Source organism: Dipodomys merriami, unplaced genomic scaffold, assembly GCF_024711535.1.
Source record: "Dipodomys merriami isolate MVZ:Mamm:240054 unplaced genomic scaffold, mDipMer1.0.p SCAF_94, whole genome shotgun sequence".
NCBI classification, from domain to species: Eukaryota; Metazoa; Chordata; class Mammalia; order Rodentia; family Heteromyidae; genus Dipodomys; species Dipodomys merriami.
Window position 1 is genome coordinate 2,779,486 of NW_027206557.1, and position 16,039 is coordinate 2,795,524.

Below are 16,039 nucleotides of genomic sequence, written 5' to 3' on the forward strand. Positions count from 1 at the left end.
GGCTGCTGTTCAGCCACAGAGAACTTTGAGAGTGTTGTTTGAGGTTCTAGGGGTTAATTAAACATGAGGAGTTATCTGTGTGTAGCAAGCAATTTATTTTCCGGGGGACTTAGATCTGTCCCCGCCTGTGGTAAATCGAAGAGGCTGCAGAAACACCCAGGAATTCAACAGAAAAGCAGCAGAAATGGGCCTACACATTGTAAATAAAGGTTTTACCCAAATAAGGGGGTACTGAAACCTGGGGCGCTGTGGCTCTGCCTGTGGTTCGTTCTTTGTAGCCCAGTCAGCAGCCCCCCTCTCCCTCCCTCATCCTGTACAGGACCCATTATAATCCAAGACCACCTCTTAATGAAGACAGCACGTGGCTGTAGGATTAGAGACTATTAACTTCGAACTAGAGAACTGTCTGAAACCATGTTGGGTGCAGACACAAGGAAAGACCTAGAAGACAACACAGTGTTGAGCTTCTGCCTAATATGGGTCAAAGCCTCTTTGCTACCAGAAAGCCCTATTGTTCTGAGATTCTTTTTTATTGTTTTAGAAAGAATTACATTTTTCACCTTTGCTTTCGAATGGTCTGGAAAGTGCTGACTCAGCAACATGATGCCTCTTTTGATCTTGACTTTTTCCTCTTCTTTCCTCCTGGGACAGGAACAAGATACAATAGTATCAAACCACCAGGATACATGCCACAAGGCTAGTGAGGGCCCCATGGATCAGAACAAAGAGGGAATGGGGACCCCAAGGGCCTCACAGAGCCTCTGCATCAAATCAGGACTCTGTGGCTTCAATAGCTACCCACGCTGAGCCTCAGTTATTTCCGTTAGTCAGTAGTCAGTTAGGAATTAGTTAGTAGTCCTGAAGTTTGAACTCAAGATCCTGTACTTGTTAGTCAAGCACTCTACCACTTGAGTGCTTTCAATTCTAGTTCTTTTGCTTTTAATTTTTGGTGTTCTTTTTCTCCATATAGGGTCTCATGCTTTTGCCCTACTCAGTTTAAGCCTGTATTCCTCATACTGCCACTTCTCAAGTAGATGGGATTCCAAACATATACCACTGGGCCTACCTGGTCTTTTGAGACAGGGTTTCACTAACTTTTGCCTAGGCTGGTCTCAAACCTCCTATCTCTATCTTCCAGGTAACTGAGATTATTGATATGTGCCATGAACCTAGCTCTAGTTATCTTTCAAATACAAGCTCATTATCTTTAAATGTTATTCATAATTATCCTTAATTTTTAGCAATGGGATTAGGCAATAAGTATGAATATTTACTCCTAGGGTTTATATATCAAAGGTGATAGGTAAATTGACTCTTTCAATGGTAGGTATCATTCTTTTCTAATTACTCATAGAATGGGAAGCAAAAAAAGTCCTTTCTTTCCAGCTGTGGGTGTTTCTGCTGTGTCTCTCCTGTTTTATCTGCCAAGTTGGAAAAATAGTAAACAATTGTCATTCTCTGGTCCTGTTTTCTGGAAGGTCTTCATTGACCCTCAACAAGCTACATCCTGTCCTCTGCTTGTTAATCTTTTTTTCTGACCCTTTCATCCAAGAAGGTAATGTTCATGCATAAAGATGTCACTTTTGAAGGTTTGGGTCTTCCCTCAATTAAACTAGAAAAATCAAAGCTGTGAAGGGCCTTTTACCTGTGTGTGAAAGAGAAGGGAAAGCATATTGAGAAAGCACTGACCCTGCCCTGCAGATTCCTCAGGGTTTTCTAGAAGAAATACAAAGGGGAAGGCATGGAGTCCAGTCCAGGAAAGGACACCATTGTGATGGATTTTGAAAGGCAGGTGAACTTCAGCCCATGAATAATGGGAGGCTGGGGAAGGCTGTCCAGAGAGATGGCAGATCAGGAGTAAAATGTCAGAGGTTAGCATAGGCAGTGTAGCAGCATCAAGAGCTAACTTTTTAGCTCATCCAGTAAAGGTTAGGCACAGATGTTAATATCTGTCAGGGCCTCTGTCCTGTATGTGTCTCATTCTCTATAATGGAAGGCCAGGAAAAGGTCTTTCTGGGAAAAATAGGAAATAAAATATGAAAATACTCATATAAAATATGACAAAAATGAAGAGAGGGTGAAAAAATGGGCCTTATGACCTTCAATAGGAACTGGCTGGATTTTCTCTAGGGAGACTATTGTATCCTAGTAAATGGGCCATTATTGCAATATCCAAACAACCTTATTACCATATATATATCATATATATATACATATATAGTATATCTAAACCTATATAGACATACACACATCTATATATGCACACATACATAACATAGTCATCTGCATTTATACATGCAGGCATGGTATATGTGGATGAATATATTTAATATTACTATATGAATATATGCATATGCAAAGATCTAAATATGTAGCTATGTATTATTATTGAGGTTAGGAGAAATTTAACTTTTAAAACATTAAATAATGTAGGGATAGGAAGGGGAAAATTGGGGGAGATGATGGAAAGTATAACATGGATGTGAAAATAAAAGGAACATTGTATTCATAACCTGACTCATGGAATTGTCACCTCTTTGTACAACTACTTAATAAGAAGAACAAGACGGCAACAAGAGCATAGTGAGTAATGAGGTTTAGAACTGCCTTCGTGGTACCCCATCCATCTCAGAAAAAAAAATTTCTAAGGCTTTGCTTGTACCATGTCGTTTTCATGATCAGAAAAATAAATACATTCTCAAAAACAAAGAATAAAAAAGTAAAAAAATTTATTTCTCAGCTTTTTTTTTTAGTTTGCAAATCTTCAGAGGCCGTGTTGTTTGGACAGGAAGCCCAAGTACAGAGTGAAAAGAGCATTGACCAGCAACATGGAAGTTTGCCTCTTAGCTTGCTTGCCTTGGTAACATCAGGAATCTTGTAGAAATCGAAGCTTTAACGTGATAAGATTCTTCCCATCACATGGAGGTTATATAATGAACTCCCTTTAAAGGCTGCATTTTCAGAGAAGACCTACAAAATCTTTCTTTTTTTCTTTTTGTCCATCGTGGGGCTTGAACTTAGGTCCTGGGCACTAACTATCCTTGAGCTTTTTCACTCAAGACTAGTGCTCTACTACTTTGAGCCACAGCACCACTTCTGGTTTTCTGGTGGTTAATTGGAGATAAGCATCTCACAGACTTTCCTGCCTGGCTGGCTTTGAACCCAGATCACCAAATCTCAGCCTGTTGAATAAGTGAACCACCAGCACCAGGCTAGAAAATCTTTAAAACCCAGCAAGTTCCCCCAAGCTCCAGAGGAGCAAATTGAGAATGTAGATGCTCTGCTTTGGGTCTCTGATCTCCTATCCCCACTCCCCCTCCCTTTCCTTCAGGCAGTGTGTCACTCTGATGCAGAAGAAAGCTACCCAGCAGGATGGGACCTGGTGAGGTCATGCTCCCAGAGAAGACATGGCTGGAGGGACACAGAGCACCTAGGTAAGGGATAGTTTAGACAAGGTAAGGTGTTACACACACATGCACATGCATACACTTTACACTCGTGGGTGTATGCACATGTATTCACGGGAATACCATTGTGTTCATATGCTTCTCTTTCCTCTAAATCAAGTGGCCTCCATACTGTGATGTTTGCTCATTTTCCTAATAAAAATGCATTTTTCTCATCTAATAGAAACTTCGACAGGTGTATTTCATTGAAAGGATGTCCCTGCCCCATTTACTAAATGAATCATATTGTGATTATCTCCCTACTTTTTTTAACATTATTATTTCCAAAGATAGTCATTTCCAAGATGTCTTCACTGGGTGGGGTCGGGGGGTGGTGCTAATGTGTCTGTTTCTTGAGGGGCTTTACTAGAAGTAGAGCTGGTGAAGGGTACACATCTTTTTAAAGGCTGTGATATAGAAGCCGGGTGATAGTGTGTCATACTTTAAGCTACTTGGGAGGTTACAAGTTGAAGGATAAATATTCAAGGTAGAAAGGTTCTCAAGACTCTATTTCAAAAAGAACCCTCAAAATTCCAGGACTGAAATTATATGCTAGGGACCAGTTTTCCTACAGATGCCCAGGGATGACATAAAAATAACTCTTTAAAAAATAAATCTTATTCTGTGTGTTGTCTAAGAAGAAAAGAGTTTAGGATCAAGAAGGTTTCTTAATTACAGATTTTTTTTTTTTTTTTTTTTGTCGGTCGTGGGGCTTGAACTCTGGGCCTGGGCGCTGTCCCTCAGCTCTTCAGCTCAAAGCGAGCGCTCTACCACTTGAGCTACAGCGCCACTTCCGGTTTTCTGGTGGTTTTATTGGAGATAGGAGTCTCACGGTCTCTCCTGCCCGGGCTGGCTTTGAACCGCGATCCTCAGATCTCAGCCTCCTGAGTAGCTAGGATTACAGGCGTGAGCCACCAGCGCCCGGCTAATTACAGATTTTTTAATGTGTATTACATAGGAAGACCTCTCTGGTGGAGAAATTCTGTTATTTGGCTTGTTTCCTGCCTGTCCGTGAACTCTGCATTGCTTGCTCTGACACATGGAATACCTCTTTAAGTGGAGTGATGGGGCTGCACTTTCTCTCTGCCGTGTGACACAAACTGTTTAACAAATGGTTCCAGACCACTAGCCTGTCCCAGGCAGATCTCACTGTGAAATAAACCAGGATTTGTTGCTCCATGGTCAAGGAAGGAAGCTCACACGGGTGGGCCAGCCCTGTGCAGGAACAACTGTGTCCTCAAGAGACAAGGGGCCAAAGACACAGCAGAGAAGCTGAGCCCTGGAGCCGGGCCCTTGGCTGTCCAGTGCGACTGTGGCTGGTTCCCTGAGGAGGATTGAGAAACCAGGTTCACATTTTATTGGCAAAGCATCAAAAATGTAAGGATTTGAAAGGCATTTGTGGGTGAGTGGATGTAAAAGTTGAGAGTCTGGTAGTAAAATCAGTGAGCAAATTTGTGGCATTCATTTCCGAAGTATAGTCTTGAGTTTTATTGACTTTCAAAGCGGATTGGTAAACCATTCCAGAAAGTTCCAACTTGGAGTGTGAACCACTTTGTACATTAATCCTGCACAGCTGAATGGAGGTCGGGCCAGACAAGTGGGCTCTCTCTTTCTTTCCGCAACGATGATAGCTATGATGCCCTGGGTAGAGGGACAACTGGAATTGTGGAATTCTAATGGCTTCTGATGCAAACGGACTGTGGGTCTCATGTCCTACCATCACTCTGAGTGCGGAGGCAGCCCCAGACCTCCACTGCTAACGCCCAGCCTGGGACCTAATCGATATCACACAGCAAGCCACACTGGAGGAATGGACTGCGCTGGGAATTTGGGATAGGAGAATGTAAGGAACATTCCAGATGGATGTAACCTTTCAGGAAAAAAAAAGTAAGGGAGAAAGACATTGAGTGCATTCCACACCTGCTGTGTACTCCACTGAGCTGTACATTTTCTTGTACTTTATTCCCACACCAATCACACGTGTGTAGGACAGCTTATATATGATGACTATCATATATAAATGAGTGTTTGCATAACAAATTTATTAGACATATCAAATGAATATATATCTTGTGCTTGTCAGATGTATCTTATATATAGGTGTCTTTATATATAATCTCTCTCCCTCTCTCTCTCATATATATATTTTTTTCCTGATGGAAAAACTGGTCCAAAGCAATGAAACAGCAAACCCCAAACTATCTGCCATCCTATTTGGGATTTTGGGATCAGGGAGGAATTTCCCCTTTTCCCAGGAGGATCAGGAGAGAGGAACTGGTCAAGTCCCAGCCTGGTCCATCAGAGTTGGAGGCTTTGACAGAGTAGGGAGCCTAAGTCCACCCTGTGAGTGGGGAGTAGTCAGGGTGTGGCTGAGTCCCTGGCAGCAGAGCCTGAGGCAGGGACTTGTTGGAAGGAAGGAATGAGGGAGCAGGATGGGACAGGGGAAGAAACTAAGCACAAGTGTTGTGTGGTCCCTGGCAGAGGGGCAGGGAGCCCCAGCTCCTGACAAGCAAGGAGGTCATTTTAGATGCTTGAGACTCTTGTGGTCCTCCCAGATGATGCCATGTGGATCAGAGCTGAGCCATCCCCATGAAACTCTGACAGATTCCTGACCCCGGGAATCACCAGCAATGCTGTGACCTTTGTGTCTTCACCCACTGTGTTCTAGGTACCATTTGTGTGTAAAAGTACACAACCAAAACATGTCCACAGCCTGTAGCTGAGAACAGTTCCTTAAAGTACCCTCTTAACATTGTCTCTAGCAAAAAGTCTATGTGTCTTAGGTAAGAACAAAACACAAAACAAAACATATGAGGGTCCCTTCAAGACACATCCTGGGGCCTGGAGCTTCAGGCTCTGTAGCCTTGATTTCTGTTGGGTGTGTATTATATTGTGTGTCTTTTTCTTGAAATTCAGCATATGGGCAGGCCTAGTCTGGGTTTGAAGCCCATCTTTTACCCAAGGTTGAAATACCTTCCAATTAGATTCTCTGCCTTGGTAATGGTCTCTCAAGTGGTATGATCCAGGAGCTACATGTGTGCAGACTGGACAGCCATGAAGAAACATCTGCTCCACCTGCTCCACCAGCCCCCTCCAGCCTTCCCAATTCTCCCAGGGCACAATTAGGGGGCTTCTCCTTACATTCCGATCCTTTCAACAGATTTAACATAGTGCTTGAAATCTGAAGGCTATAACTAATATGGGAAGGGTAGGGAGAGCCTTGAGATATAGTTCTAATTTAGCACATAAGGGAACTTTGAGCTTAATGCAGTTACTGAAGGTCGACGACCAGAGTCAAAGCCAGTATTTCTTCAGTCCGATGCCTCCCTTCATTCCCAGGGTGAAGATGTTGGCATTGAATTTCCATTTTCCATGTGGGGATAATGAAGTCCAAAAGCCTCCAGGGTAGGAAGACTTTGATTGATGTGTGATTCGCAGTCTTATCCTCAGAGATGCTTCATTTGTAAAAATCTAAACTATTTACTGAAGCAAGCTATATTACAGTCTGATTTAATGGCAAAGTAATACATTTTCCCCTCCTGCAAACTTATTCTCAATAATTCATCAGAAATTGTAGCTCACACTAAAAATAGATAATTGGAAAATTAATTTGGCCTACACAATAGGAAGTTTCAGCCATGACACAAAGGTCTTGAAGTACTTTCACTGTAAAAATGATTCATATTTTCAAGCTGGGCATTGGTGGCTCAAGCCTGTAGTCCTAGCTACTCAGGAGGCTGAGAACTGAGGATTGTAGTTCGATGCTAGCCCGGGTAGGGAAGTCCATGAGACTCTTATCTCCAGTTATCCACCAGAAAACTGGAAGTGGTGCTGTGGCTCAAAGTGCTATCCTTGAGTAAAAAAGCTCAGGGATAACGCTATGGCCCTGAGTTCAAGCCCCAGGACAAACAAAAATAAAAATAAATAAAAATAACGTGGTTCATATTTTCAAACACCATTAAAAACTAAGACTCGATGATGGCTGCATTTACTTAAATGACCAAATCAGTTTCTGTTCCTTCCTTACTCTCTGCTGTCTCTAGGTTACAGCTGCTGCTCTTCTATTTTCTCTGTTGAAAGCAGTTTCTTTCCTTTTTATTTCTCGTTTCTTGTGTAGTCAGGAAGATGTTTTTCAAGCTCAGGACATTTTCCTGTTTTCCACAACCTGTTTGGCTGTTTCCTCATCCATACTCCTTGTATTTTTATAGGCAGTTGTTATGCTACTTTTTCATTTCTGAGCTTCCGGAGCATTCTCCTTCCTGCAGTTAAATATGGATTCACATATTGTTCTCCCCACCTGTACTCTCAGCTTCAAGGTTACGTGTTCACCACCGACAGCCAGAAATATTTCTCCTACCTTTATGCTCACCGTTGACAGCATTGTAACCAAACAAAAGACTCTTCTCATTCATTTCTTCAAACATGTTATGAAGCAATGTCTGCCCTGGGAACAACAGCGGCCTCAGAGCCACCCCGCGTGACTATAGATGCTGCATCTCGGCCTTCATTTATTCAAATTGGCTCTCCTTGAAATCAAACCAACTGGGCCCCTTGTGGTGACTGGGACTCAGCCAAGGGACAATTCACAAAGCGAGATGAAAGCAAATGATAATGCCTGTCCTTGAACCTTACTGAGGACGAGAGTGCTGGGCTGGAATCTGAAGGACTGGGTTTGGGTTCCAGTTCTGCCCAGCTGGGTATAATAAGAATGGATAATCCATTCGGCCACCCTGAGCTTTGGTTTCTGAAAGATTAGAAAGATGAATCTAACGGTCTCTTTAAGTTCCCCTCTAATTCTAAAATTCTAAGAATAAAGAGCAAAGTAAAAGTCTCTCAGTTTCTAACCAGGAAGAAGAGGATAAAATGAAGGAGATTTAAACTTGAGGCTAGTGGTGAGATACAGCTCCCTTTAGTAAAAGCTTAATGGAGTGTGGCATTGTTCTCAGAGTGAGAGATTAAAGTTTCCTGGTTTAAGATATTTAAGAATAAAACCTGCCAAGTTTCATGGTATACGCTGTCAGCATCCTAATGAAGCCTTTGAAAAACAAGTTTGAAAGTAAAGGTAGGAAACAGAAAGATCAATGGATGTTATATTCCTTCTGGGATAGCTATCATTATTGCATTAATGAATTTCCATCGTCCCCAGAAATATACATTCTTTGCTTCCTAAACAGAATCAAAAAAATAAAATGATATTAGAATAGATTTGCACAGGGTTCAGAGCAAGAAATTTACAAATAAACGCTCCCTCCCCCTTTGTGCATGTGTGTGTGTGTGTGTACACACACACATATACACACACACACACACACACACACAATGACTATAGCTTCAAGATATCAAATGGGCCTGCTGCTTTGTTCGGCACCTCTGGATGCTAAGTTAAGGAGACACAAGAGTGGGTAATATGTCAACATTGCGATAAGCTTGAGTGACAAAGTAATCGAATAAGAAGAAAACATTTTTGGAGCAAAGTGGTAACAGCTGCAATAGGGCTTGAGATAAATTGTGCAGGATCCATTTAGCACAGGAAGGCCCAAGTGAGAAAAGAAAAAAAAAAACTAAAAAGCACAGCAGGAGTTGAACCTGAGCTTCCAGGGTGTTAAAAACCCAGGGATTGAAGGAAACCCAGAGGGCAGAGGAGCCAAAGGGAACTGAGGCAGCAAATAATCTGTGGGAGGCGTGTGGATTCCATGTATCCCGGGAGCATTCTGAAAAAAAATCAATGAGTCAGAAGACTTGGAATGTAAGCCTTTCGTTCCGCGATTTGATTCTCTTCAAAATTCAGTGTTCTTCCTCAGGAAAAAGAAAACGTGTTCTCTCATGGAATGACCCCCTGTCCCCTCTTCCCCCCACACACATATAAGCTCCACATGAAAAAGAAAAACCCCAAAACATGAATTGGCTCCAAAGAGGCAGAAGACAAGCAAATTAGTAGTAGATGTCCCAAAGTGTGGCCTCAAGTGTAGACAGCCGTGAAATAAAGCAGAGATCCAAAAGTCTCCGACTGAAAGAAAATCTATTCTCCAACATTCCAAACCCTGCTGACTTAACTGTGCGGCAACAGGAGCGTCACACTTTCATGGAATTGAATTCAAGTTCAAACACACATCAAGCTGGGTAGACTTGCCAAGTTGAGTGAGGAAATCCAAACTGATGACTCCCTAGGCAACAATATCTCAGACACCTTATCCATGACTTGTCTCATATCTGCTCACTTGACTTCTAGGCTTTTCTATTTGCAAAATGGCCAGCACTGAATGGGGTTGAAGCGTCACTAAATTCTAACAGAGATATATAAAGTACTCTGGGATCTGTAAATGAAATTCTTTTTATAAAAAAAGTGTTCCAAGACAAAACCAGTCCTACAGAGAGCCTGAACTTGTCCGTGAGCTCTGCTTGGGTGGTGGATGGCAGTAGGTTAAGGCAGCAGGCGTGGAAATGGAAATCTTGTATACAAATGGGAATCTTGTATACAAACTCCATAAGTCCAGATGAAGATTCATGTGTGCAAGACACCTAGACATACAGACACAAAGCCAGGAGAAGGGAGAAAAGCGATACTGAGGAAATGCCTCAGTTGTGCAAGGATTTGCATTTTACAAGGTGCTCTGTGGGAGCCATTACTCTTTCCCCAAATGTAAACTGAGGCGTAGAGAGATTTCTAATTTAAGAAGCACCACAGCAGCTGGAAAGAGCATTTGCACACAGGTCATCTGACACCAGGCTGAGTGCCCATTCCAATCAATTTCTCTCTTTCTTAATCCCCTGAGACATTTGTGCTAAGGCATCCACAGGTACTCGGAGTTTCCGTAACCACAATGGACGAAATCTGGCCCACACAGCCAGGAACAGAGTGTGGTGGGCAGAGCACTAGAAACAATTACCTGTGAGCTCCGCTTAGGACATTATGTGAGGCAGAAACAGGAACGAAGGAAAACTCACATCTATTAAACACCGACTGTGTACCAGGCAGAGCGAGGTACTTGGCTTGCTCCTCCTTAGTCCTCCCTGAGCAGTGGGTTTTACAGTTTCTGTGTCACAGGCTCCATGTGATGGTGAAGAAGCAGGATAGGGGTTGAGAGGCGTTTCCAACGTTACCTAGTGGGGAGGCCAAGATTGACAAAATGCAGGGCTGACATTCACACTCTGATTTCCTCCATACCATGTTGCCTGGCAACGCATGCATATGAGCCTTCCAGATTGCAAATGCTTTTCCCACACCCAACATCAGCAATCTAAGGCACAGGACTCAGCGTTGGACCTGGATGTTAGTCTCAGGTTTAGTAGCAGTCACCTTACTCTGGAAAGTCTGGATGGAAATGGAGTTGGGTCTGCTCCTGAAATTGAGTATGAGTCCCTGTGTAGAAAAGAGAAGATGCAACTGGGTTATTTGCAGACTTTTCCTTCTCCATTATACTCCATGCTATGGCCCCTGGGTAAGCTGTACCTGCCAAACAGATTTTGGAATTTACTACACACAGCAAGCTCGATCCCCAGAGATTAGAGAGCACCCCTCCATTGTGGGGTTCCTCATCTGCTCTTTGGATGATGTGGACTGCACCAAGCCCAATTATAAAACAGCTATCTCAGAAATCAAAGCATTGGCCTGGGTCCCAATGCCAATTGTTTCCTTATGGGAATAGATAGGGGAATAATGGCCCAGTGCAGAGATGTTGATTAATTAAATATCCCTGAGTGGGTGCAGAGGGAATCCGGTGCCCCTCACACCACATTTCCCCCACATTTTCTCATCTTTTACCAGCACCATGCCAAGTAATAAAACCAAAATGGAGAAATGTGTCAGTGATCCAGAAAGATTGGATAAACACATATGCTTTCCAAAAAGCCTTAGGCTAATGAATCCTAGCTGCTGTTGGCGTCTCAAAATGTCAGTGGCACAGGAAAGAATGTGTTTCTTAGTCATATCACAGTCGAACGAAGACCAGACAAGGCTATGTGGTGATTGCTGCCTCCCCAGAGTAACTAAGGCATCCAGGTTGCCTCCATTCTGTGGTCCCTTCTTGTGGCTCCCAGATTTACTCCGGATGTTTTCCATTTCGCTTTGAGGAAGGAATAGGGGTAGATTGTAGAGAAAAACACCAGGCATTATAAGTAATCACAGACAATGCAAATATACAGGAGGGCTGACGGTTGTATGGAAATACTCTGCCATTCTATATCAGAGAGTTGAGCATGCAAAGATTTTTATCTCTGTAGGGAGTCCCCTACAGATGCACTCTGGTGATGATGGATTCTCTAGCAATAGAGTTTCCTCACCATCTTGGTAGGTACCCTCCCTTTTTGCTTCTGCCTTGCCCAGTAGCCATAGCTACACTGCTGTCCTAGATGCTGGCTTTCCAAGGGTACCATCCTCTCTGAGTTAACCAAGGTTTCCTATGATGAAACATCACCTTGACAGCCCACATGTGGTCAGACAACCTAGTTTCTCAAGTCCACATAATTCTATTCTTCTTCCCATCTTTCTCTCTTCCCCAAGGGCTGCAGAGCAGAGTCCATGCTGTGGGAAGTGATCAATAGTCTTTACCACTCAAGCTCTTCTAAATCCATCTCTTGCTGTTTTGCTTTTCTAAGACCAGCAAATCCCTCGACCTTCTCCATTTCTATTCCCTTTGGATCCAGTGTGGATGGCAGCAAACCCATTGCAGGCGGAGGGGGGGGGAGGGGGACGGAGGAGCAGTAATTACTTACAGCCAGAACTTGATAACTGCAGTCAGTAATGGCCAATGCAGAAGATCACTGTCAGCAGTTCTACTACTTTGTAACCACTTGTCTTCGGGCTGACAGACACAGAGCCTGGCTTGCCCCTTGTCAAGGGTGACAAGGTAACTGTTTTGCTACTATGTGTGGCAAAAATCACTATGTCCCAGGCCTCCCTGTGGTGATCATTTAACTGCTCCACTAATGACTCTGAGGCGGGGATTTGTATACTAGTCCACTTCCAGATTTGTGAAGAGTGGATGAGAGTGAACAACCACATTAAATACTCTTCCAAATTGCAGTGTCCAAACACAAGTTCCTTTCTCACTCATACTGTACATGGCCACAGGTCAAGTGGCTTCTCTCCATCGGCTGCCCGAGAGATGCTGGTTCTTCTACTATGTTAACGCAGCATCTTCTGGTGTCCTGCTTGCTCTGGTTTCTTAGAGTCAGGGTTCAGAGGCAGATAGTAAGTAGAAGGGATGGTAGATGACAGCACATCCACTTGGGAGGGACCTGCATTCAGCCTGCCGGCATTCCACTGAATGGCCAACTCAATGGCCAGGGAGGCTGGAATGGAGAGGGGCCCAGACATAAGGAAGCACAGATAGGTTCTCTGCTTCTCTGCTTCTCTTACAGTAGACCAAGAGAGGCCTCCACCCTCCACTGACACCACAGACACTTCAGGATGCTTTCACTCCTGAAGTTGAGGCTGTTTCTCTCCCATGTTTTGTGATGTGGAACACTTTTGTCTCGTTTCACAGTTTCTATCAGTATCCTCAATCCCTCAGGTTCCTCCTAACCAATCATGGAATGAGCCTCTGTCTCCCCAGGGCCCCCTCCCTCCCCGCCATCTCCCTGTCCCATACTCCACAAGCAGGAGCTTACAGATCTTCCTGTTTTAGAGGATGGCTACCAGTTATTAGATGATGAGGTCACAAAGCAACCACATGCAGACAAAGCTTTGAGGGCCTTGGAAGTGTCCACCAGCTTGATCATGGTCATGTGACATTGTGGCCAATTATAGCCTGCTCTGAGCTATTATCTGCACTGTCAGGTATCTTCCTTCTCAAAGTGAAATATATGTAAAGGTAGAACTTTTACAAGGTACCAGATAAATCCCTAGAACACAGCATATAATAAGTACAAGGCCCTGGGTTCAAATTCCAGTTTGAAAAGAAAAACCAACTTGTGTTCATTTCCCTCCAGTCTTCCTTTCAGCATATGCCTTAAATTCTTATATACTTTATATATAGACACAAAGTTTATTAACCAATGTGCCTGGTTAGCCGTCTTCACTTTCTCCAAGAGAAGAATTTTATTGTGAATATTAAGAGAGGTAGAGATTCTTTGCAAATATACAATGTTTAAAAAAATAAGTAAACTAAGTGAAAAATTGAGCACAATATCTTCATCTTCAGAAAAAGGTTATTAATTGAGAATACTTCTTATTGTTCGAGTTAAATTTTAATTTATGATTACCAAAACTCACTAAGGGCATTTTAAATTCTCACTTCTGAGTACATATTGTCTCGCATGCTTTCAAATTAATTCAGTTCTGTCTATTAGTCTTGACACAGACTTTATCTCCATGATTTAGTGATTTTTTAACATCTCCTGCTTATAAAATAATATATGACTATTAAAGAAACAAGAATGAAGAAAAACAAACCCCCAAAAATAAATACTCATTTTTCAAAATTAGAATATATTTGTGCTGATGTTGTTAATTGTTTATTATTTAAAAACATATAACAATATGTTATATTTAATGCTTACCGTCTCCTTAAAATTTAGTTCGGATCTTATCTTTGTGGTTATGTTATATGGGAATTTGATCACAAGAGGCAGAGAAGCCACATTTTGAGAGGTTGAACTAGGAATCTTTATTAGAAAGCCAGCAACTCTGAGCAGATTCATGTCTCAAAGAACCTGCAGCCCCTAATGCATTTAATACTGTTAGGAAACTAAGCTACAGGGGTATTAGAGTAAAGGAAGAGCAGAAAACAATACCAACAACAAACCAGATCAACTCTAATGGACAGTTGAAGAGGGTTGCCATGGTGACCTGAGGAGCATCGGGAGACACAAGGCATGGCACAATGGCAGTGACTATGGTTAGGGAACCTGAGAGTTCAGTCTTTCGAGTTCATGGTACAGGTCTGGCTGGTCTGGAAACCTATTATCCAAGTCCCTGCTCATCTGATTCTAGAAATGTAGATGCCTGTCACCTGGGGGTGGAGGTGGAGGAGTGGATTTCACCTCCAAAAGTTTTCTGAAAGTCCCCATCATCCACCAAGATGCCAAGATGGTACCAGTGAGACCCAGGATCCATGTTTCAGGTATTACAAGGAAGTATGACATAATAACCCATTAGGTGACTCTAAAACACATAAAAGTATTACATCGGCTAAATTGTGGGGCAGAGAAGAGACAATATATGAAATTGATGGGGGAAAAAACCTAGTGAAATTTCCATTAACATCATTTTGTGTGTTTTTCAATGGATAATGAAGGATGCCAAACTGCTATGATATTTTTATTCCATTGAGTATATTAAAACGCTACCATAGAAATCTTAGTGTGAAACATCAATATTTACAATTTTTAAGGTTTTATGTAACAATTAAAATTTATGTTGAAAAAATGTAGGCTGTCAACTTAGACTGTGTGAAATGAAGCGCATCAGACTTAAAACTATTTTGGCTAAGTGATGAAAACATTGAAGTGTAGAGTCATAAAATCCCAGGGGAAATGGGAAGGTCAAGGGTCTCAGGTCTGGTGACCAAGTGTAACAGTGCTGAGCAGCCCCAAGCATGCTTCTCGAAATTCCATGACTGAAATCCAACACTGCCTCCACTTTCCAAAATCCCATGACTAAAATCCAGCACTGCCTTCATCTTGCTTAAACAATCAGAGTTGTTTGAGCTACAGGGTCAAATTGCAGAAAACCATCTGAGCTCACTTAATTTGGTCCATGACACCACTCAGGACCACAGACTCTCAAACTTTTCTGTGAACGTTGGGGTGTTGACCGTAAAGGAATAAGGAGATATTTAAGAACCTAGGGAAAAGAGAAAACTTTTGCATTTGCGATTCTGAACTTCCTTTACCTTTGCTGTAAGAGTTGCCAAACAAGAAGAAATCAATGATTCCAACACACTAAGCCCTGCCTACTCTCTCTCCACTGTCTCCAATCACAAGGAAAGTTAGTGTTTGTCGTGCCATGAAAGGCATCACAGAATTAAATTCAAGAGAAAAACTGACACAGGAGAGATTTATATTCTGTGTGTGAATGTTGTCTGGGGTTACCTGGGGACAAGTACTTGTCAAAGGTCATTAATATGTTGTCCTTTCAAGTTTTGTGAATTTTATTACACATATTTATTTCTTTAAATACATTTATGAACATACATACTTATCACTAATATGCCTTTGAAACTAATGGGAAAAAAGCTTATCAAATCTCTAGCATACTTTGCAATGCATTGCTTAAACATAGATTAAAGAAAGATCAAAAGAGAAAGAAATGTATAAGGAAAACCCATGATGAATGCTGTCAGTGGAATCTAAGTATAGGTATGCATATGTTCACTGCAGATTCACTGTTTTGTTCTCTTTGAAGGTTTTCATAATAAACTGCTTAAAAGTTTAATGACTGTTAATTTTTATAGATAACATAAATGTTTGTCGACATTTCATGGGATTGCTTATCTAAGTAATAAAGAAGTCAATTTTAAATATCAGGTGGAAAGTGATTTTTAATCTACACAATTTAGAATAGTAAACAACCAGTCACCCATTTCAGGCCTCCTCAAATGGAGCAGACCTGGAGAAAGGACATCGCAGTCATCATGACCTCAAAGAGGTTT